The sequence below is a fragment of the Bufo bufo genome, chromosome 5 (assembly GCF_905171765.1).
Source record: "Bufo bufo chromosome 5, aBufBuf1.1, whole genome shotgun sequence".
NCBI lineage: Eukaryota > Metazoa > Chordata > Amphibia > Anura > Bufonidae > Bufo > Bufo bufo.
Genome location: NC_053393.1, coordinates 345,034,947 through 345,057,797, shown reverse-complemented (window position 1 = coordinate 345,057,797; position 22,851 = coordinate 345,034,947).

Below are 22,851 nucleotides of genomic sequence, written 5' to 3'. Positions count from 1 at the left end.
CTAGGTATAGCAGTGGTACATCACACCCAAAAATTGGTGAATTTCACCCGAAAATGTAAATGACAATTATTATTATTTTTAACGGTCAATTACACCCAGAAATTGGTGATTTTTACCTGAAAATTTAACCGACAATTTTTTTTTAACAGTCTAATAGGTATAGCAGTGGTACATCACACCCAAAAATTGGTGAATTTCACCCGAAAATGTAACTGACAAAGTAGTGAAATGACATAAAATAAAATACATACAAATAAAACAAAAAAAAAATTTTGATTTATGAGGTGGAGTTCCATATGGAGTAGGAGTTTGAGGAGGCGGTGGACGTAGCAGTGTAGGTAAAAGCGGCGGTGGAGGACGAGGTAGCCAACACTGGTTTTTGGTTTTAATTTTATTTTTTAAAATTAGAGTACACTCCAAAAGAGAAGTGAAATATCCAAAATACAAGAATGAACAATTGTGCTGCAGTATAACAATGGCTGAGGTTCTGGCGGTGCCCCAGCTGCGTTGGCGACCTCTTCCTCTGCCTTCACCTTGTGCTTCCACTGTGCCCCCACTGTCAAGTGGGAATGCCGCCAGCAGCACGTCTACCAGCGTGCGCTTTTACTCGCGCATCTTACGATCACGCTCCATTGACGGAATTAAGGACGGTACGTTGTCCTTGTAACGGGGATCCAGCAGCATGGCCAGCCAATAATCAGCACAAGTTAGAATGTGGGCAACTCGGCGGTCGCTGCGGAGACACTGCAGCATGTAATCGCTCATGTGTGCCAGGCTGCCCAGAGGCAACGAAAAGCTGTCCTCTGCGGGAGGTGTATCGTCTGTGTCCTCTGTATCCCCCCAGCCACGCACCAGTGATGGCCCTGAGCTGGTCTGGGTGCCACCCTGCTGTGAATATGGTTCCTCCTCCTCCATCTCCTCCTCCTCATCCTCCACCTCGTCATCCTCCAGAATTGTGCCCTGGCTGGACAATTGTGTACCTTGCTTTTGTGGGTGCAGGAACCCACCCTCGGAGCCACTTGGGAATGACTGGCCGGAAAACCTACGAAATGATCCCTCTTCCTCCTCCTCCTCCTCCTCCTATGCCCCATCCTCTTCCATCATGACCAGCAGCGTTTTTTCAAGGAGGCATAAAAGTGGGATAGTTACGCTGAGAACGGCGTTATCGGCACTGGCCATGTTGGTGTAGTAATTGAAACAACGCAACAAGGAACACAGGTCTCGCATGGAGGCCCAGTCATTGGTAGTGAAGTTGTGCTTTTCCGCAGAGCGACTCACCCGTGCGTGCTACAGCTGAAACTCCACTATCGCCTGCTGCTGCTCGCACAGTCTGGCCAGCATGTGCAAGGTGGAGTTCCACCTTGTGGGCACGTCGCATACGAGGCGGCGAGCGGGAAGGCTTAAGTTACGCTGCAGCGCTTACAGGCGAGCAGCATCAAGGTGAGAACGCCGAAAGCACGCACAGATGGCCTGCACTTTATGCAGCAGCTCTGACATATCGGGGTAATTTTTAAGGAATCTCTGCACCACCAAATTCAGCATATGCACCAGGCAAGGGATGTGCGTCAAACCGGCTAGTCCCAGAGCTGCTACGAGATTTCGCCCATTATCACACACCACTGGCACAAATCACTCATCGGTCTGTTGTTGAAGGCCCGTCCACAGCTCCTGCGCGGTGTGGGGTTTGTCACCCTAACAGATAAGTTTTAAAGCTGCCTGCTTTCGTTTACCCCTGGCTGTGCTGAAGTTGGTGGTGAAGGGTGTTACACTGACCGGATGAGGAGCTGGTAGAGGATGAGGAAGCAGAGTAGGGGGAGGAAGCAACAGGAGGAAAACTGAAGCGCCCTGCAATCCTCGGTGGTGGAAGGACATGCACCAAACTGCCTCAGGCCAGCCGCCACTGCATGTGTGTTGTTATGGAGATATAACGGCCCTGACCGTGCTTACTGGTCCACGTATCCGTAGTCAGGTGCACCTTGCCACAGATGGCGTTGCGCAGTGCACACCTGATTTTGTCCCCTACTTGGTTGTGCAGGGAAGGGATGGCTCGCCTTGAAAAGTAGTGGCGGCTTGGCACGACGTACTGTGGGATAGCCTCCGCCATAAGGCCTTTAAAACTATCCGTCTCCACCAGACGGAATGACAGCATTTCAAAGGCCAGTAATTTAGAAATGCTGGAATTCAGGGCTAGGGATCGCAGGTGGGTAGGGGGGGTACTTCCTCTTCCTCTCCAGCGTTTGGGAGATGGAGAGTTGAACGCTTCCGTGGGACATTGTGGAGATGCTTAGTGACCCAGGTGTTGGTGTTGCTGGCAGATCCTCTGTTTGTGGGGTGGCAGTTGACACTGTCACTCCAGAGGTGGATAAAGAGGCCGAGACTGCAGCAGAAGAGGAAGCAGGAGGAGCCAGAGACCTTTTTTGGTTTTTGAGGTGTTTACTCCACTGCAGCTCGTGCTTTTCACTTAAATGCCTGGTCATGCAGGTTGTGATCAGGTTGAGAACGTTTATGCCTCGCTTCAGGCTCTGATTGCACAGCGTGCAAACCACTCGTGTCTTGTCGTCAGCACATTGTCTGAAGAACTGCCACGCCAGGGAACTCCTTGGAGCTGGCTTTGGTGTGCTCGGTCCCTTGCTGCGGTGGGCAGTAGGAGGCGTACTGTCTAGAGGACGGCCGCTCCTTTTTTCCACCCTGCTCCCTCTTTTGCTGTGCTGGTGGCTCTGTGCGACCGCCACCTCTTCCTCTGAACTACATAGTCCACTCGCATGACCTTTATTCCATGTGGGGTTGAGGCCCTTATCGTCCACCACATCATCTTCCACCCAGTCTTCACCCCTGCCTTCCTTGTTGGTCTGCACACTTTTGAAAGCCCCAACAGTTGGCACCTGTGTTTCGTCATCATCCGAGACGTGCTGCGATAGTCCTCCCATGTACTCCTCTTGAAAGATAAGTGGTTGGGTATCGGTGCACTCAATCTCTTCCACTTCTGGGGCAGGGCTAGGTATATGGCCCTGGGAAACCCTGCTAACAGAGTCATCAAAAGGCAGAAGAGACTGCTGCATGACTTGGGGCTCAGACTGCTTGACTGATTTGCAAGGGGGTGAGATGAAAGACTGATGGACATCGGCTGCAGGTGCCAACTGTGGCCTTTCAGCAGGAGACTGGGTGGGAGACAATGTGAAGGAACTGGATCCACTATCAGCAACCCAATCTACTATCGCCTATACTTGTTCAGGCCTCACCATTCGTAGAGCAGCATTAGCCCCGACCAAATACCACTGCAGGTTTTGTCGCCTGAGGAAGGGGTTTCACTTGTGCGTGTAGCTGGCACAGATCGACCACGTCCTCTCCCTGCAACAGGAGCTCTACTAGCAGCACCACGACCTGGGCCACATCCCTTATTTGACGCTCTCCTCATATTTTTCGAATTTAAGATCTTGCCCTAAATGAGTGTTTAATTAATAGTAGAATAGAACGACAGTATGTAAAGGGTGTATCTCATACGCCCTGAACCAGACTAGGCCTCAATTAAAGATTTTTTTGCCCAAAATGGCTGTATTTCAATGCTTGAATCAAACCCCTGTATGTAGAGGGTGTATCTCACACGGTCTGAACTAGTGTAGGCCTGAATTAAATATTTCTTTGCCCAAAATGGCTGTATTTCAAATGGCTGTATTTCAAATGCCTGAATCAAACCCCTGTACGTTGAGGGTGTATCTCACATGGTCTGAACCAGTGTAGGTCTGAATTAAATATTTATTTGCCCAAAATGGCAGTATTTCAAATGGCTGTATTTCAAATGCCTGAATCAAACCCCTGTATGTAGAGGGTGTATCTCAAAGGGCCTGAACCAGTGTAGGCCTAAATTAAATATTTATTTGCCCAAAATGGCTGTATTTCAAATGCCTTAAGCAAACCTCTGTATGTAGAGGGTGTATCTCACAAGGACTGAACCAGTGTAGGCCTGAATTCAATATTGGTGCACCAGATGGCTGTATTTCAAATGCCTTAATCAAACCCCTGTATGTAGAGGGTGTATCTCACACGGTCTGAACCAGTGTAGGCCTGAATTAAATATTTCTTTGCCCAAAATGACTGTATTTTAAATGGCTGTATTTCAAATGCCTTAATCAAACCCATGTATGTAGAGGGTGTATCTCACACAGCCTGAACCAGTCTAGGCCTGAATTAAATATTTCTTTGCACAAAATGGCTGTATTTCAAATGGCTGTATTTCAAATGCCTGAATAAAACCCCTGTATGTAGAGGGTGTATGTCACACGGTCTGAACCAGTGTAGGCTGAATTAAATATTTCTTTGACCAAAATGGCTGTATTTCAAATGTCTGAATCAAACCCCTGTATGTAGAGGGTGTATCTCACACGGCCTGAATCAGTGTAGGCCTGAATTAAATATTTTTTTTCCCAAAATGGCTGTATTTCAAATGCCTTAATCAAACCCCTATATGTAGAGGGTGTATCTCACACGGTCTGAACCAGTGTAGGCCTGAATTAAATATTTCTTTGCCCAAAATGGCTGTATTTCAACTGCCTGAATCAGACCCCTGTATGTACAGTAGAGGGTGTATCTCACACGGTCTGAACCAGTGTAGGCCTGAATTAAATATTTATTTTCCCAAAATGGCTATATTTCAAATGGCTGTATTTCAAATGTCTGAATCAAACCCCTGTATGTAGAGGGTGTATCTCAAAGGGCCTGAAAGAGTGTAGGCCTGAATTCAATACTGGTGAACCAAATGGCGGTATTTCATATTAGGTATCGCCGCATCCGTGACAACCTGGTCTATAAAAATATCACATGATCTAACCTGTCAGATGAATGTTGTAAATAACAAAAAATAAAAACTGTGCCAAAACAGCTAATTCTTGTTACCTTGCCTCACAAAAAGTGTAATATAGAGCAACCAAAAATCATATGTACCCTAAACTAGTACCAATAAAACTGCTACCCTATCCTGTAGTTTCTAAAATGGGGTCACTTTTCGGAGTTTCTACTCTAGTGGTGCATCAGGGAGGCTTCAAATGGGACATGGTGTCAAATAAACCAGTCCAGCAAAATCTGCCTTCCAAAAACCATATGGCATTCCTTTCCTTCTGCGCCCTGCCGTGTGCCCGTACAGCAGTTTACGACCACATATGGGGTGTTTCTGTAAACTACAGAATCAGGGCCATAAATATTGAGTTTTGTTTGGCTGTTAACCCTTGCTTTGTTACTGGGAAAAATTGATTAAAATGGAAAATTTGCCAAAAAATTTAAATTCTGAAATTTCATCTCCATTTGCCAATAACTCTTGTGGAACACCTAAAGGGTTAACAACATTTGTAAAATCAGTTTTGAATACCTTTAGGGGTGTAGTTTTTTAGATGGGGTCACTTTTATGGAGTTTCTACTCTAGGGGTTCATCAGGGGGGCCTCAAATGGGACATGGTGTCAAAAAAAACAGTCCAGCAAAACCTGCCTTCCAAAAACCGTATGGCATTCCTTTCCTTCTGCGCCCTGCCGTGTGCCCGTACAGCAGTTTACGACCACATATGGGGTGTTTCTGTAAACGACAGAATCAGGGCCATAAATATTGAGTTTGGATCGGCTGTTAACCCTTGCTTTGTAACTGGAAAAAAATTATTAAAATGGAAAATCTGCTAAAAAAGTGAAATTTTGAAATTGTATCTCTATTTTCCATTAATTCTTGTGGAACACCTAAAGGGTTAATGACGTTTGTAAAATCAGTTTTGAATATCTTGAGGGGTGTAGTTTCTTAGATGGGGTCACTTTTATGGAGTTTCTACTCTAGGGGTGCATCAGGGGGCTTCAAATCGGACATGGTGTAAAAAAAAACAGTCCAGCAAAACCTGCCTTCCAAAAACCGTATGGCATTCCTTTCCTTCTGCGCCCTGCCGTGTGCCCGTACAGCAGTTTACGACCACATACGGGGTGTTTCTGTAAACTACAGAATCAGGGCCATAAATATTGAGTTTGGTTTGGCTGTTAACCCTTGCTTTGTAACTGGAAAAAAAATATTAAAATGGAAAATCTGCCAAAAAAGTGAAATTTTGAAATTGGATCTCTATTTTCCATTAATTCTTGTGGAACACCTAAAGGGTTAACAACGTTTATAAAATCAGTTTTGAATACCTTGAGGGGTGTAGTTTCTAGAATGGGGTCATTTTTGGGTGGTTTCTATTATGTAAGCCTCACAAAGTGACTTCAGACCTGAACTGGTCCCTAAAAATTGGGTTTTTGAAAATTTCAGAAAAATTTCAAGATTTGCTTCTAAACTTCTAAGCCTTGTAACATCCCCAAAAAATAAAATATCATTCCCAAAATGATCCAAACATGAAGTAGACATATGGGGAATGTAAAGTAATAACTAGTTTTGGAGGTATTACTATGTATTATAAAAGTAGAGAAATTGAAACTTGGAAATTAGCAATTTTTTAAAAAAAAATTGTAAATTTGGTATTTTTTTATAAATAAAAATGATTTTTTTTACTTCATTTTACCAGTGTCATGAAGTACAATATGTTACGAAAAAAAAATCTCAGAACGGCCTGGGTAAGACAAAGCGTTTTAAAGTTATCAGCACTTAAAGTGACACTGGTCAGATTAGCAAAAAATGGCCAAGTCCTTTAGGTGAAATAGGGCTAAGTCCTTAAGGGGTTAAAACCCCAGAAAATTATGGGTGTATTTCTAGCTTAAATTGCACACTGACTAATCCAGTTGTTATAGATTGCCAAAAAAGTGTTTTTCTGGCAACAGAATATGAAAGCGGTATATATTAAACTTGAATTTAACACTTGCAGATCAGGAAAATACAGTTTTATTGACAAAAAAAGTGTGTTTATAAAACCCCAGAAAATGATGGGTGTATTTCTAGCTTAAATTGCACACTGACTAATCCAGATGTTGTAGATTGCCAAAAAAAAGTGTTTTTTTGGTAACAGAATATGAAAGCTGTATATATTAAACGTGAATTTAACACTTGCAGATCAGGAAAATACTGTTTTTTGACCAAAAAAAAGTGTGTATTTAAAATCCCAGAAAATGATTGGTGTATTTCTAGCTTAAATTGCACACTGACTAATCCAGATTTTGTAGTTTGCCCAAAAAAATTGTGATTTGCAATGTCCCAAAAGCTCAGATGCAGTGCTGGTGCACTGAGCTTGCATAAAATGGCCGCTCCCGCCGCCCACCTCCTAACTAACAGAATTATAAAAGTTATTTTTTTTTGGTCAATGAGCTCAGGGCAGGGTAAAACGATTGTGCCCTGAACCCACACAACTATTTCTCTATAGATCGCTGAGTTAGATTCTCTCCTATTCTCTCCCTGAAATCACAAGTCCAGCAGCATCCTCTCCCTACACTTGTAACAGCAGAGTGACGTGAAGCGCTACGTGACTCAAGCTTATATAGAGCCTGGGTCACATGCTGCTATGGCCAATCACAGCCATGCCATTAGTAGGCATGGCTGTGATGGCATCTAAGGTCAGACAGTTAACCGCTTGTTGATTGGCTGCTCTGCAGCCATTCAAAAAGCGCTAAGAAAGCGCCAAACACCGAACCCAAACTTTTACTGAAATGTTCGGGTTCGGGTCCGGGGTCCAAAAATCTTAAAGTTCGGTACGAACATGAACTTTACAGTTCGGGTTCGCTCAACCCTAATCAAAATACATCTGTGTGCCCACCTACCCAGCGCCAAGGTGGTCTCAGTTCAGGCAGGTCCTACGCTAAACTTCCCTATGCCGTTATGCATTTATGTTCAGGAGCGCAGACCTCACACATATAGTGTGTAGCTCCTATTTACCTCCATGTGCATCAGCAGCCGGTGGGAGGAGGAGCACACACACCTATATGTACCACGGTCCACAATACACTACGGACGTGTGAATGAACCCTAAGTGTGGATGTGCTTTCTGAAATCTTTGCCATTTGATCCATTAACATTTCTCTTTGGGCAAGCAGACCTTTTATACTCCCCAGTGTAAGTGGGTTTTGCAGACACAGCAGTAACTGCAGATAACCATTTGTCTCCTGAGGCCGTTCTTCTTAACACTTGATGCAAATTAGTTTAGACTGCCAAGCGATTATTCATATTTAGGCTTAATGCTGTTTGTAAGAAACGCATTAAATCATTGCATTATAATTTTTTAACAATATAACACTCATTTTACTGGCGTGCAGGGTTGCCAACTGTACAGAAATTTCTGGACAGTTCGGAAAAATAGGCAACTTTTTTCCTGTGTCTGTGACAAAAGAAAAGATGTGTCCGTGATTTTTTTGAGGCTGGTGGTTTTTTACTTGATTATTTTGGTGGTAATTATTATCATTTTACAGTTCACAGTAAATGCCGGTAATGAGCTCTTATCAGTATATTGAGCTATAGCCATGTATTACTTTTCATCCTTGTCATTCATTATTGTTTTCTAATTTGTCTGTGTTTGCTGCCTGTGATTTTGGGATAAGTTGTGCAGAAAAAAGAAAAATTCCTGATGGCAACCCTGTGGTGTGTCTTGTAATTGTACATCAGATTGAATCTTTGCATTTTTTCTTTTAATTTAGAATCATGTAATATTCGTAGTCAAATAGGTACGGTATACTATGGTAGTTATAAGCTGCAAAAGTCTTATGGGGTCATTTATCAAACTGGTGTACAGTCAAACTGGCTTAGGCTATTTTCACACTTGCGGCAGTGTGATCTGGCAAGCAGTTCCGTCGTCGGAACTGCACGCCGGATCCGCCGATCTTGATGTGACTGAAAGCATTTCTTGTCTTGTACCTTTTTTTCACATTTTTACCGGTCTGCGCATGCGCAGACCGGAAGGACGGATCTGGCATTCTGGTATTTTGAATGCCGGATCCGGCACTAAAACATTCCTATAAGGAAAAATGCCGGATCCGGCTTTCAGGCAAGTCTTCAGTTTTTTTTACGGCTTTATCTTTTGCCTGATCAGTCAAAATGACTGAACTGAAGACATCCTGATGCATCCTGAACGGATTAGGCCTCTTTCACACTTGCGTTGTCCGGATCCGGCGTGTACTCCACTTGCCGGAATTACACTCCGGATCCGGAAAAACGCAAGTGTACTGAAAGCATTTGAAGACGGAACCGTCTTCCAAATGCTTTCAGTGTTACTATGGCACCCAGGACGCTATTAAAGTCCTGGTTGCCATAGTAGGAGCGGGGAGCGGGGGAGCAGTATACTTACAGTCCGTGCGGCTCCCGGGGCGCTCCAGAATGACGTCAGAGCGCCCCATGCGCATGGATGACGTGATCCATGCGATCACGTGATCCATGCGCTTGGGGCGCCCTGACGTCACTCTGGAGCGCCCGGGGAGCCGCACGGACGGTAAGTATACTGCTCCCCTGCTCCCCACTACACTTTACCATGGCTGTCAGGACTTTAGCGTCCCGGCAGCCATGGTAACCATTCAGAAAAAGCTAAATGTCGGCTCCGGCAATGCGCCGAAACGACGTTTAGCTTAAGGCCGGATCCGGATCAATGCCTTCCAATGGGCATTAATTCCGGATCCGGCCTTGCGGCAAGTGTTCCGGATTTTTGGCCGGAGCAAAAAGCGCAGCATGCTGCGGTATTTTCTCCGGCCAACAAACGTTCCGTACCGGAACTGAAGACATCCTGATGCATCCTGAACGGATTACTCTCCATTCAGAATGCATTAGGATAATCCTGATCAGGATTCTTCCGGCATAGAGCCCCGACGACGGAACTCTATGCCGGAAGACAATAACGCAGGTGTGAAAGAGCCCTTAGGGTACTTTCACACTAGCGTTTTTCTTTTCCAGCATAGAGTCCCGTCACAGGGGCACAATATTGGAAAAGAACTGATCAGGCATATCCTCATGCATTCTGAATGGAGAGGAATCCGTTCAGGATGCATCAGGATTTCTTCAGTTCAGTAATTTTGACTGATCAGGCAAAAGTTAAAACCGTAGCATGCTACTGTTTTATCTCCGGCAAAAAAACTAGCCGAAATGCCGGATTCTGCATTTTTCCCCATAGGAATGTATTCGTTCCGGATCCAGCATGCGCAGACCGGTAAAAATGTGAAAAAAGATACAAGACGGATCCGTCTGTCCGCATGACAAGCGGAGAGACGGATCTGTTCTTGTAAGGCCCCCAGCACACGGCCGTTTTTTTTTCCCGTTTAGGGTCCATTCACACGTCCGTAATTTGGGTCCGCATTCGTTCCGCAATTTGCGGACCCATTCACTTTTAATGGGGCTGGAACGGATGCAAATCCACATTTCCTGGATCCGCATCCGTTTTTTCGGGATCCGCATCCGTTTTTTCAGGATCCATTTTTTCTGGATCCGCAATTTCGTTCCTGGAAAAAATAGAACATGTCCTATTCTTGTCCGCAATTGCGGACCAGAAAAGGAATTTTCTATTATAGTGTCTGTGATGTGCGGATCCGCAAATTGCGGATTGCACATTGCAGGTGTCCGTGTTTTGCGGATCCGCAATTTGCGGATCCGCAAAACACTTACGGACGTGTGAATGGACCCTTACTGGCAGTTTTTTGTGTTCCGTATACGGTCCGTATACGGAACCATTCATTTCAATGGTTCCGCAAAAAAAACGGAATGTACTCCGTATGAATTCAGTTTCCGTATTTCCGTTTTTCCGTTCCGTTCTAACGTAGAACATGTCCTATCATTGCCCGCAAATCACGTTCCGTGGCTCCATTCAAGTCAATGGGTCCACAAAAAAAAGGAACACATACGGAAATGCATCCGTATGTCTTCCGTTTCCGTTCCGTTTTTTGCTGAACCATCTATTGAAAATGTTATGCCCAGGCCAATTTTATCTAGGTAATTACTGTATACTGTATATGCCATACGGAAAAACAGAACGGAAAAACGGAACAGAAACGGAAACACAACGGAAACAAAAAACGGAACAACAGATCCGTGACAAACTGACCGCAAAAATCTATAAAGGCCATACGGTGGTGTGAACTAGGCCTGATGCATTTGTGAGACGGATCCGCATCCGGATGCGTCTCACAAATGCTTTCAGTCACATGCAGAATGGCCGATCCGGCGGGCAGTTCCGACTACGGAACTGCCTGCCGGATCACACTGCCACAAATGTGAAAGTAGCCTTATTATACGTCTACACGACGACAATAAGTCGCGCGTCAGATAGGGCACAACTACACTGCAACATTTGTAGCGCAACATTTTGTAGCACTAATGTTGTGTGACAATTTTTATAATGGCAGTCTATGGTGTCGCACTGCAACATGCAACATGCTGCGACTGCGACACAACAGTCGCAGAAAAATCTATCTCAAATTGATTTTCTGCGACTGTTGCGTCGCAGTCGCAGCATGTTGCATGCTGCAGTGCGACACCATAGACTGCCATTATAAAAATTGTCGTGCGACATTAGTGCTACAAAATGTCGCGCGACAAATGTCATTGTGTAGACGTAGCCTTACTCTCCATTCAGAATGCATGGGGATATGCCCGATCAGTTCTTTTCCGGTATTGAGCCCCTATGACGGAACTCTATGCCGGAAAATAAAAACGCTAGTGTGAAAGTACCCTTAGTTGTCCATAGCAACCAATCAGATTCTATCTTTCATTTTGGACAGGTTATTTTGGAAAATTAAAGTTGAAATCTGATTGGTTGCTATGGGCAACTAATCCAGTTCGACTTTACACCAGTTTAATAAATGACCCCCAATGGTACATTTTTTATCTGGAGTGCAGTAAGAAGCATGTCAGTCTTATGGGAGACAGGATTCAAACTTTTGACATTAAAAATCAGTTTGTAAGGATGTAGGTTTGTAGTTGATATGGGGAATCTATAAGGCCACTGTCACGAACCGGCAGGACAGGTAGTGAATCCTCTGCACCAGAGAGGCGATGGCGCGGGTTGTACTAGAGGACCGGTTCTAAGCAGTTACTGGTCTTCACCAGAGCCCGCCGCAAAGCGGGATGGATTTGCCGCGGCGGTAACTACCAGGTCGTGTCCCCTAGTGACAACTCGACCTCTCTAGCAACTGATAAGGCGTGGTACACAGGGAGAAGGCAAGAGCGTAGTCGGACGAAGCAGCGGTCAGGGCAGGCGGCAAAGGTTCAAAGGCGAGTGGACGGTAGCAACGGGTACGGCAACAGGTAAGGCAAACTAACATCATAGGGAACGCTTTCTCTGAGGCACAAGGCACAAAGATCCGGCAGAAGGCTGTGGGAGGAGAAGGTATAAATGGGCAGTGCACAGGTGCAGCCTAATTAAGTCAGCACTGCCTCTCAAAACCTTAACCCTTAATAACCCCTTTGGACCAGGCACCAATCACTGGTGCACTGGTCCTTTGAATCTAAGAGTCCCGGAGCGCGCGCCCTAGAGAGCGAGGACGCACACGCCGAGACACTGGAGTGCTGCCTGGGGACATACGCTGTGAGCGCTCCGAGACCAGCAGGGGACCCGGAGCGCTCAGCGTAACAGTACCCCCCCCCTTTGGTCTCCCTCCCTTTTTAGTACCGAAGAACTTGCGGATGAGACTGCGGTCCAGGATGTTCTCCTCCGGCTCCCATGACCTCTCCTCAGGACCGCAGCCCTCCCAGTCGACCAAAAAAAATCTTTTCCCCCGGGAGATCTTGGTCGCCAAGATCTCCTTGACAGAGAATATATCGGAGGTAACAGCGACAAGGGTGGGAGAAACAAGCTTGGGAGAAAAACGGTTAAAGATAGCAGGTTTAAGGAGGGAGACATGGAAGGAGTTATGGATTCGGAGGGAGGGAGGAAGATGAAGCTGATAAGAAACTTGATTGATACGGCTCTTGATTTTATAGGGTCCCAAGAAACGAGGGCCCAACTTGTAACTTGGGACCCTAAATCGGATGTACCTAGAGGAGAGCCACACCTTGTCACCCGGGCGAAATTCCTGTGGAGATCTGCGTCTCTTGTCAGCTTGAACCTTCATACGGGCGGAAGCCCTGAGGAGAGCAGCGTGGGTTTCTCGCCAGATGGAGGAAAAATCCTGTACAAGACTGTCAACGGCAGGTACAGAAGAAGGAGTGGGAGACTGCGGCAGCGGTGGAAGAGGATGACGGCCAAAAACTACAAAGAAAGGAGACTTGTTAGAGGCAGAGGATTGTTTGTAGTTGTAGGAGAACTCCGCCCAGGGAAATAGATCAGCCCAGTCATCATGGCGAGAGGATACAAAGTGACGCAGATAGTCACCCAAAATCTGGTTCACCCGTTCTACTTGGCCGTTAGATTGAGGGTGGTACGAAGAAGAAAAGTCCAATTTGATCCCGAGCTGGCACATAGAGCCCTCCAGAATTTGGAGACGAATTGTACCCCACGATCCGAGACAATATGTTTGGGAAGGCCATGGAGACGGAAGATGTGTTGGAAAAATTGTTTGGCCAACATGGGTGCAGAGGGTAGACCGGGCAGGGGCACAAAGTGAGCCATCTTGGAGAAGCGATCCACCACGACCCAAATAACAGACTTGCCATGGGAGGAGGGAAGATCAGTAATAAAGTCCATGGCGATGTGAGACCAGGGAACTTCAGGAACAGGTAGAGGCAAGAGGAGACCCGCTGGTCTCTGGTGAGGCGATTTATCCCGGGCGCAAATCATACAGGCCTGGACGAAGTCCGAGACATCTTTCTCCAGAGAAGGCCACCAGTACCTTTGGGAGATAAGTTGGAGAGACTTTAGCACCCCTGGATGACCGGCAAAAGGGGAGGTGTGGCCCCACTTGAGAATTCGCAGCCGCTGACGTGGAGGTACGTAGGATTTGCCAGGAGGAAGAAGGCGCAGGTCCACGGGAGCGACTGTAATAAGGCATTCTGGAGGGATAATATATCGAGGTGTTAACTCGTCGCCCACCACATCAGAGGAGCGAGACAGAGCATCTGCCCAAATGTTCTTGCAAGCCGGACGAAAATGGATCTCAAAGTTAAAGCGGGCGAAGAACAGAGACCAACGAGCCTGACGGGGATTTAATCTCTGAGCAGACTGGAGATAAGCCAGGTTCTTGTGGTCCGTGAAGATGTACACAGGATGTGTGGCGCCCTCAAGTAAATGTCTCCATTCCTCTAGTGCCAATTTAATAGCCAGCAGTTCCCTGTCCCCAATGGAGTAATTTCTTTCTGCGGAAGAGAATGTTTTTGAAAAGAAGCCACAAGTTGAAGTCTTGCCCCGGGAAGACTTCTGGGTGAGGACGGCTCCGGCTCCCACCGAGGAGGCATCCACTTCAAGAGAGAAGGGCTTGGTGGAATCTGGTCTAGAGAGAATGGGTGCAGAGGCAAAGGCAGATTTCAGGGACTGGAAGGCTTCCTCGGCTTGGGAAGGCCAGGATTTGGGGTTAGCTCCTTTTCTAGTGAGGGCCACGATAGGAGCTACCAGAGTGGAATAGTGAGGGATGAATTGCCTGTAGTAATTTGCAAAGCCCAGAAATCTTTGTATGGCTCGGAGACCAGAGGGACGTGGCCAATCCAGAACCGCCGAGAGTTTGCCTGGGTCCATTTGAAGTCCTTGGGCTGAGATAATGTATCCCAGGAAAGGCAGGGAGGTCTGTTCAAATAGACATTTTTAAAGTTTAGCGTATAGGCGATTTCTCCTGAGACGAGTAAGAACTTGTTGCACATGGACCCGGTGTTGATCCAAATTGGAGGAAAAGATGAGGATATCATCCAGGTATACGATCACGCAGGTGTAAAGTAAGTCCCTGAAAATGTCATTTACGAATTCCTGGAAGACAGCAGGTGCGTTGCAGAGGCCGAAGGGCATCACTAAATACTCAAAATGGTCGTCCCTTGTGTTAAAGGCGGTCTTCCATTCGTCTCCCTCACGGATACGGATCAGATTATAGGCCCCTCGGAGGTCCAATTTAGTGAAGATCTTAGCCCCTCGGAGACGATCAAATAGCTCAGAGATTAGAGGCAGAGGGTAACGGTTCTTGATGGTAATTTTATTAAGACCTCTGTAGTCAATGCAGGGGCGGAGAGAGCCGTCTTTTTTTGTTATGAAGAAAAAACCGGCCCCAGCAGGAGAAGAAGATTTTCTTATGAATCCTCTCTGTAGGTTCTCACGTATATAGTCGGACATGACAAGAGTCTCAGGAGGTGAGAGAGGATAAATTCTGCCCCGAGGTGGAGTAGAACCGAGTATCAGGTCGATTGGGCAATCATAGGATCGGTGAGGAGGAAGAACCTCAGCTTGTTTCTTGCAGAAGACATCCGTGAAGGAATGGTATGGCTTGGGCAGCCCAGAAGGCGGAGAAACTTGCGGGTTCTGTTTGACCAGAGCAGGCTTGAGACAGCGGTCCGAACAGGAGGAGCCCCAACGCAGGATCTCACCGGTGGACCAATTCAGGACAGGACTATGACATTGAAGCCACGGAAGACCCAGGAGGAGTTCGGAAGAACAGAAGGGAAGGACAAAAAACTCTAAAGTCTCGGTATGAAATATTCCGATGTCCATCTGTAGAGGCTGGGTACGGAACTGCACGGTGGCTGAGAGTCTCTCACCGTTAACAGTAGAGATGAAAAACGGCTTGGGTAGACGGATTACTGGAATACGGTACTTGTCAACCAAGGTGGCGTGAATGAAGTTGCCAGCTGAACCGGAATCCAAGAAGGCGGCTGCGGAGAAAGAGGACTTGGAAGAGATGATCAACTGCACGGGTATGATGAGACGTGGAGAGGAAGAATCCACACCTAGCAACGCCTCTCCCACGCTTACTAGGTGCGAGCGTTTCCCGAACGCGGTGGATGGAGAGGACAATCTCTAAGGAAGTGCTCGGTACTGGCACAGTACAGACACAGGTTCTCGTTTCTGCGGCGGCTTCGTTCTTGCGGAGTCAAGCGTGACCGATCCACCTGCATGGCTTCCACGACGGAAAACCCAGTAGCGGGTTGAGGTGGATGCGGAAAAACGGGAGCCAGACGAGGAAAGCGTCTAGGACAAGCTTTTTCCTTTTCAAGGAGGAGTTCCTCCTGTCTTTCGGCGAAACGTTTGTCTATCCTAGTGGCCAGCAAGATGAGGTCACAAAGAGTGGAAGGAAGCTCACGTGCATCCAGAACGTCCTTTACTTCACTGTTAAGTCCTTTCTTGAAGGTGGCACAAAGGGCTTCATTGTTCCAGTTCAGCTCAGAGGCCAGAGTGCGGAACTGAATGGCATAGTCACCCACGGAAGAACCTCCTTGGGTCAAATTTAGTAAGGCAGTCTCTGCGGAGGTAACCCGGGCAGGCTCCTCAAAAACATTCCGGAACTCAAGGCAGAAGCTCTGGACGGATGCGGTGGCAGGATCTGCGCGGTCCCATAGTGGTGTAGCCCAGGCCAGGGCCTTCCCGGACAGTAAACTGAGAATAAAGGCTACCTTGGCTCGCTCAGAAGGAAACTGGTCGGACAGAAGCTCGAGGTGGAGAGAGCACTGCGACAAGAACCCACGGCACTGCTTAGGATCTCCGTCATATTTGTCTGGTAGGGACAAACGGATTCTGAAACCGGTGGTAACTGCAGGCGGAGGTGATGCAGCAGGAGCAGACGGAGGAGCTGGCTGTTGCAGAGAAGGCAGGAGCTGCTGCAACATAGCGGTCAACTGGGCCAGCTGTTGACCCTGCTGGGCCACAATGATGGTGAGGTCCTCCAGGCTTGGCTGGGGAACATCAGTGGGATTCATGGCCGGATCTTACTGTCACGAACCGGCAGGACAGGTAGTGAATCCTCTGCACCAGAGAGGCGATGGCGCGGGTTGTACTAGAGGACCGGTTCTAAGCAGTTACTGGTCTTCACCAGAGCCCGCCGCAAAGAGGGATGGATTTGCCGCGGCGGTAACTACCAGGTCGTGTCCCCTAGTGACAACTCGACCTCTCTGGCAACTGATAAGGCGTGGTACACAGGGAGAAGGCAAGAGCGTAGTCGGATGAAGCAGCGGTCAGGGCAGGCGGCAAAGGTTCAAAGGCGAGTGGACGGTAGCAACGGGTACGGCAACAGGTAAGGCAAACTAACATCATAGGGAACGCTTTCTCTGAGGCACAAGGCACAAAGATCCGGCAGAAGGCTGTGGGAGGAGAAGGTATAAATGGGCAGTGCACAGGTGCAGCCTAATTAAGTCAGCACTGCCTCTCAAAACCTTAACCCTTAATAACCCCTTTGGACCAGGCACCAATCACTGGTGCACTGGTCCTTTGAATCTAAGAGTCCCGGAGCGCGCGCGCCCTAGAGAGCAAGGACGCGCACGCCGAGACACTGGAGTGCTGCCTGGGGACATATGCTGTGAGCGCTCCGAGACCAGCAGGGGACCCGGAGCGCTCAGCGTAACAGCCACATATCACTTCTATATTTTGAATAGTTTTTGTAACGGGAAATATGAATTATTGAAATTCAGGGTAATCTCAATAATTTATATTCATAAATAGGCGCGAGTCGTCTAGTGATGACTCCGCCTATTTATACCTTAAATACTGAATACAATTTGCTCAATTGCCTTACTCTATACTGAACTACCTGCAGCTATTGCTGTGGCGCCTAATACAACAAAAAGACTACACGCTGTGCTTAAATAAAAGGTATTTATTAAAACACACTACATGTCTACAGTCTATTTATTGCTTATATATATATATATATATATGTATACAGTCAGGTCCATAAATATTGGGACATCGACACAATTGTAACATTTTTGGCTCTATACACCACCACAATGTATTTGAAATGAAACGAACAAGATGTGCATTAACTGCAGACTGTCAGCTTTAATTTGAGGGTATTTACATCCAAATCAGGTGAACGGTGTAGGAATTACAACAGTTTGCATATGTGCCTCCCACTTGTTAAGGGACCAAAAGTAATGGGACAGAATAATAATCATAAATCAAACTTTCACTTTTTTAATACTTGGTTGCAAATCCTTTGCAGTCAATTATAGCCTGAAGTCTGGATGCATAGACATCACCAGACGCTGGGTTTCATCCCTGGTGATGCTCTGGCAGGCCTCTACTGCAACCATCTTCAGTTCCTGCTTGTTCTTGGGGCATTTTCCCTTCAGTTTTGTCTTCAGCAAGTAAAATCCATGCTCAATCAGATTCAGGTCAGGTGATTGACTTGGCCATTGCATAACATTCCACTTCTTTCCCTTAAAAAACTCTTTGGTTGCTTTTGCAGTATGCTTTGGGTCATTGCCGTCCAATAAGTTCTGAAGCATTTGGCTGAATATGAGCAGATAATATTGCCCGAAACACTTCAGAATTAATCCTGCTGCTTTTGTCAGCAGTCACATTATCAATAAATACAAGAGAACCAGTTCCATTGGCAGCCATATATGCCCACGCCATGACACTACCACCACCATGCTTCACTGATGAGGTGGTATGCTTAGGATCATGAGCAGTTACTTTCCTTCTCCATACTCTTCTCTTCCTATCACTCTGGTACAAGTTAATCTTGGTCTCAACTGTCCATAGGATGTTGTTCCAGAACTGTGAAGGCTTTTTTAGATGTCATTTGGCAAACTCTAATCTGGCCTTCCTGTTTTTGAGGCTCACCAATGGTTTACATCTTGTGGTGAACCCTCTGTATTTACTCTGGTGAAGTCTTCTCTTGATTGTTGACTTTGACACACATACACCTACTTCCTGGAAAGTGTTCTTTATCTGGCCAACTGTTGTGAAGGGTGTTTTCTTCACCAGGGAAAGAATTCTTCGGTCATCCACCAGAGTTGTTTTCCGTGGTCTTCTGGGTCTTTTGGTGTTGTTGAGCTCACCGGTGCATTGCTTATTTTTAAGAATGTTCCAAACAGTTGTTTTGGCCAGGCCTAATGTTTTTGCTATCTCTCTGATGGGTTTGTTGTGTTTTTTCAGCCTAATGATGGCTTGCTTCACTGATAGTGACAGCTCTTTGGATATCATCTTGAGAGTTGACAGCAACAGATTCCAAATGCAAATAGTACACTTGAAATGAACTCTGGACCTTTTATCTGCTCATTGGAATTGGAATAATGAGGGGATAACACACACCTGGCCATGGAACAGCTGAGAAGTCAATTGTCACATTACTTTTGGCCCCTTAACAAGTGGGAGGCACATATGCAAACTGTTGTAATTCCTGCACCGTTCAACTGATTTGGATGTAAATATCCTCAAATTAAAGCTGACAGTCTGCAGTTAAAGCACATCTTGTCCGTTTCATTTCAAATCTATTGTGGTGGTGTATAGAGCCAAAAATGTTAGAATTGTGTCGATCTCCCAATATTTATGGACCTGACTGTATATATTTCTGGATTTTATTGCGGGGTAAGAAGTCTATTCCCTAGGAACGTGCACCCTATTTTTCTTATTAATAGCCAGTGCCGCCATTTTTCTTATATATACACTGCTCAAAAAAATAAAGGGAACAATTAAACAACACAATGTAACTCCAAGTCAATCACACTTCTGTGAAATCAAACTGTCCACTTAGGAAGCAACACTGAGTGACAATCAATTTCACATGCTGTTGTGCAAATGGGATAGACAACAGGTGGAAATTATAGGCAATTAGCAAGACACCCCCAATAAAGGAGTGGTTCTGCAGGTGGTGATCACAGACCACTTCTCAGTTCATATGCTTCCTGGCTGATGTTTTGGTCACTTTTAAATGCTGGCGGTGCTTTCACTCTAGTGGTAGCATGAGACGGAGTCTACAACCCACACAAGTGGCTCAGGTAGTGCAGCTTATCCAGGATGGCACATCAATGCGAGCTGTGGCAAGAAGGTTTGCTGTGTCTGTCAGCGTAGTGTCCAGAGCATGGAGGCGCTATCAGGAGACAGGCCAGTACATCAAGAGACGTGGAGGAGGCCGTAGGAGGGCAACAACCCAGCAGCAGGACCGCTACCTCCGCCTTTGTGCAAGGAGGAACAGGAGGAGCACTGCCAGAGCCCTGCAAAATGACCTCCAGCAGGCCACAAATGTGCATGTGTCTGCTCAAACGGTCAGAAAGAGACTCCATGAGGGTGATATGAGGGCCCGACGTCCACAGGTGGGGGTTGTGCTTACAGCCCAACACCGTGCAGGACGTTTGGCATTTGCCAGAGAACACCAAGATTGGCAAATTCGCCACTGGCACCCTGTGCTCTTCACAGATGAAAGCAGGTTCACACTGAGCACATGTGACAGATGTGACAGAGTCTGGAGACGCCGTGGAGAACGTTCTGCTGCCTGCAACATCCTCCAGCATGACCGGTTTGGCATTGGGTCAGTAATGGTGTGGGGTGGCATTTCTTTGGAGAGCCGCACAGCCCTCCATGTGCTCGCCGGAGTAGCCTGACTGCCATTAGGTACCGAGATGAGATCCTCAGACCCCTTGTGAGACCATATGCTGGTGCGGTTGGCCCTGGGTTCCTCCTAATGCAAGACAATGCTAGACCTCATGTGGCTGGAGTGTGTCAACAGTTCCTGCAAGACGAAGGCATTGATGCTATGGACTGGCCCGCCCGTTCCCCAGACCTGAATCCAATTGAGCACATCTGGGACATCATGTCTTGCTCTATCCACCAACGTCACGTTGCACCACAGACTGTCCAGGAGTTGACAGATGCTTTAGTCCAGGTCTGGGAGGAGATCCCTCAGGAGACCGTCCGCCACCTCATCAGGAGCATGCACAGGCGTTGTAGGGAGGTCATACAGGCACGTGGAGGCCACACACACTACTGAGCCTCATTTTGACTTGTTTTAAGGACATTACTTTAAAGTTGGATCAGCCTGTAGTGTGTTTTTCCACTTTAATTTTGAGTGTGACTCCAAATCCAGACCTCCATGGGTTAAAAAATTTGATTTCCATTTTTTTATTTTTGTGTGATTTTGTTGTCAGCACATTCAACTATGTAAAGAACAAAGTATTTCAGAAAAATATTTAAGTAATTCAGATCTAGGATGTGTTATTTTTGTGTTCCCTTTATTTTTTTGAGCAGTGTATGTGTATATATATATATATATATATATATATAATCAATAGGAATATATATATATGTATATACAGTACAGACCAAAAGTTTGGACACGCCTTCTCATTCAAAGAGTTTTCTTTATTTTCATGACTATGAAGGCATCAAAACTATGAATTAACACATGTGGAATTATATACATAACAAACAAGTGTGAAACAACTGAAAATATGTCATATTCTAGGTTCTTCAAAGTAGCCACCATTTGCTTTGATTACTGCTTTGCACACTCTTGGCATTCTCTTGATGAGCTTCAAGAGGTAGTCCCCTGAAATGGTCTTCCAACAGTCTTGAAGGAGTTCCCAGAGATGCTTAGCACTTGTTGGCCCTTTTGTCTTCACTCTGCGGTCCAGCTCACCCCAAACCATCTCGATTGGGTTCAGGTCCGGTGACTGTGGAGGCCAGGTCATCTGGCGCAGCACCCTATCACTCTCCTTCATGGTCAAATAGCCCTTACTTTCAAAGTTTTCCCAATTTTTCGGCTGACTGACTGACCTTCATTTCTTAAAGTAATGATGGCCACTCGTTTTTCTTTACTTAGCTGCTTTTTTCTTGCCATAATAAAAATTCTAACAGTCTATTCAGTAGGACTATCAGCTGTGTATCCACCTGATTTCTCCTCAATGCAACTGATGGTCCCAACCCCATTTATAAGGCAAGAAATCCCACTTATTAAACCTGACAGGGCACACCTGTGATGTGAAAACCATTTCAGGGGTCTACCTCTTGAAGCTCATCAAGAGAATGCTAAGAGTGTGCAAAGCAGTAATCACAGCAAAAGGTGGCTACTTTTAAGAACCTAGAATATGACATATTTTCAGTTGTTTCACACTTGTTTGTTATGTATATAATTCCACATGTGTTAATTCCTAGTTTTGATGCCTTCAGCGTGAATCTACAATTTTCATAGTCATGAAAATAAAGAAAACTCTTTGAATGAGAAGGTGTGTCCAAACTTTTGGTCTGTACTGTATATACATATATATATATATATATATATATATATTTATTTATTTATTTATAGCAGCACACAGTAATAAATATATATTCTCACTATAACAATACAAACCTAACTACACTACACAATACACCATTCCCAGTTCCACCCCACACATTATACATTACACTCACACACATTCTTGTATTAGCAACCCACCCGCCTGGCTGCTCACTGTCCCTACGGGGTCCTCAGTGCAGCAGTAAAGGGGTCACTGCTGCAGGGGTAGAAATGGCAGGGCAAGGGTTAACCCAGGAAAGGGTTAAAACCGGAGGGGATTAGAGGGATGAATGCAGCAGCAGGGGTTAAGGCTGGGGCTGCAGGGGTACAGGGGACTGTGGGCTGGGGCAGCAGGGGAGGGGAGCAAGGTCCAGCAGGGGTTACTACTGGGGTACGGGGTTACACAATGCAGGCCAGGCAGTGGCGTAACTATCAGGGAAGAAGGGGAAGCGACTGCTTCGGGGCCCGAGCTCAGAAGGGGCCCCAGAGCAGTACTGTAACTGGGCGGTGGGGTAGGGGGCCTGTGGCACTCACTACCAGCCCCTGCTGGGAAATCCCTCCTTCAACTGCATCCTCCGTTCCATCTGCAAAGTTTCCTTTACTCTCCTGACTTCTGTAGCAGGCAGCCAATGAGCAGCAGTGCTGGTGGTGACGTCTAATGCTGCCAGCCCTGCGGTCCGGCACACAGCAGCCTGAAGACATCATAAGAAGGCTCCTCCTCCCAGCCTGCTCCTGATCAGAGGAGCCGACATTGCAGTAAGAACTGCTGGTCACTGCCCCCCCTTCCCCTTGGCTAGCTGGTGCCCTGTTAACCCTTACCCTTTTTCTTACACAGCTGCTGGTCTTTAAACAACCAGAGCTGGTGTAAGT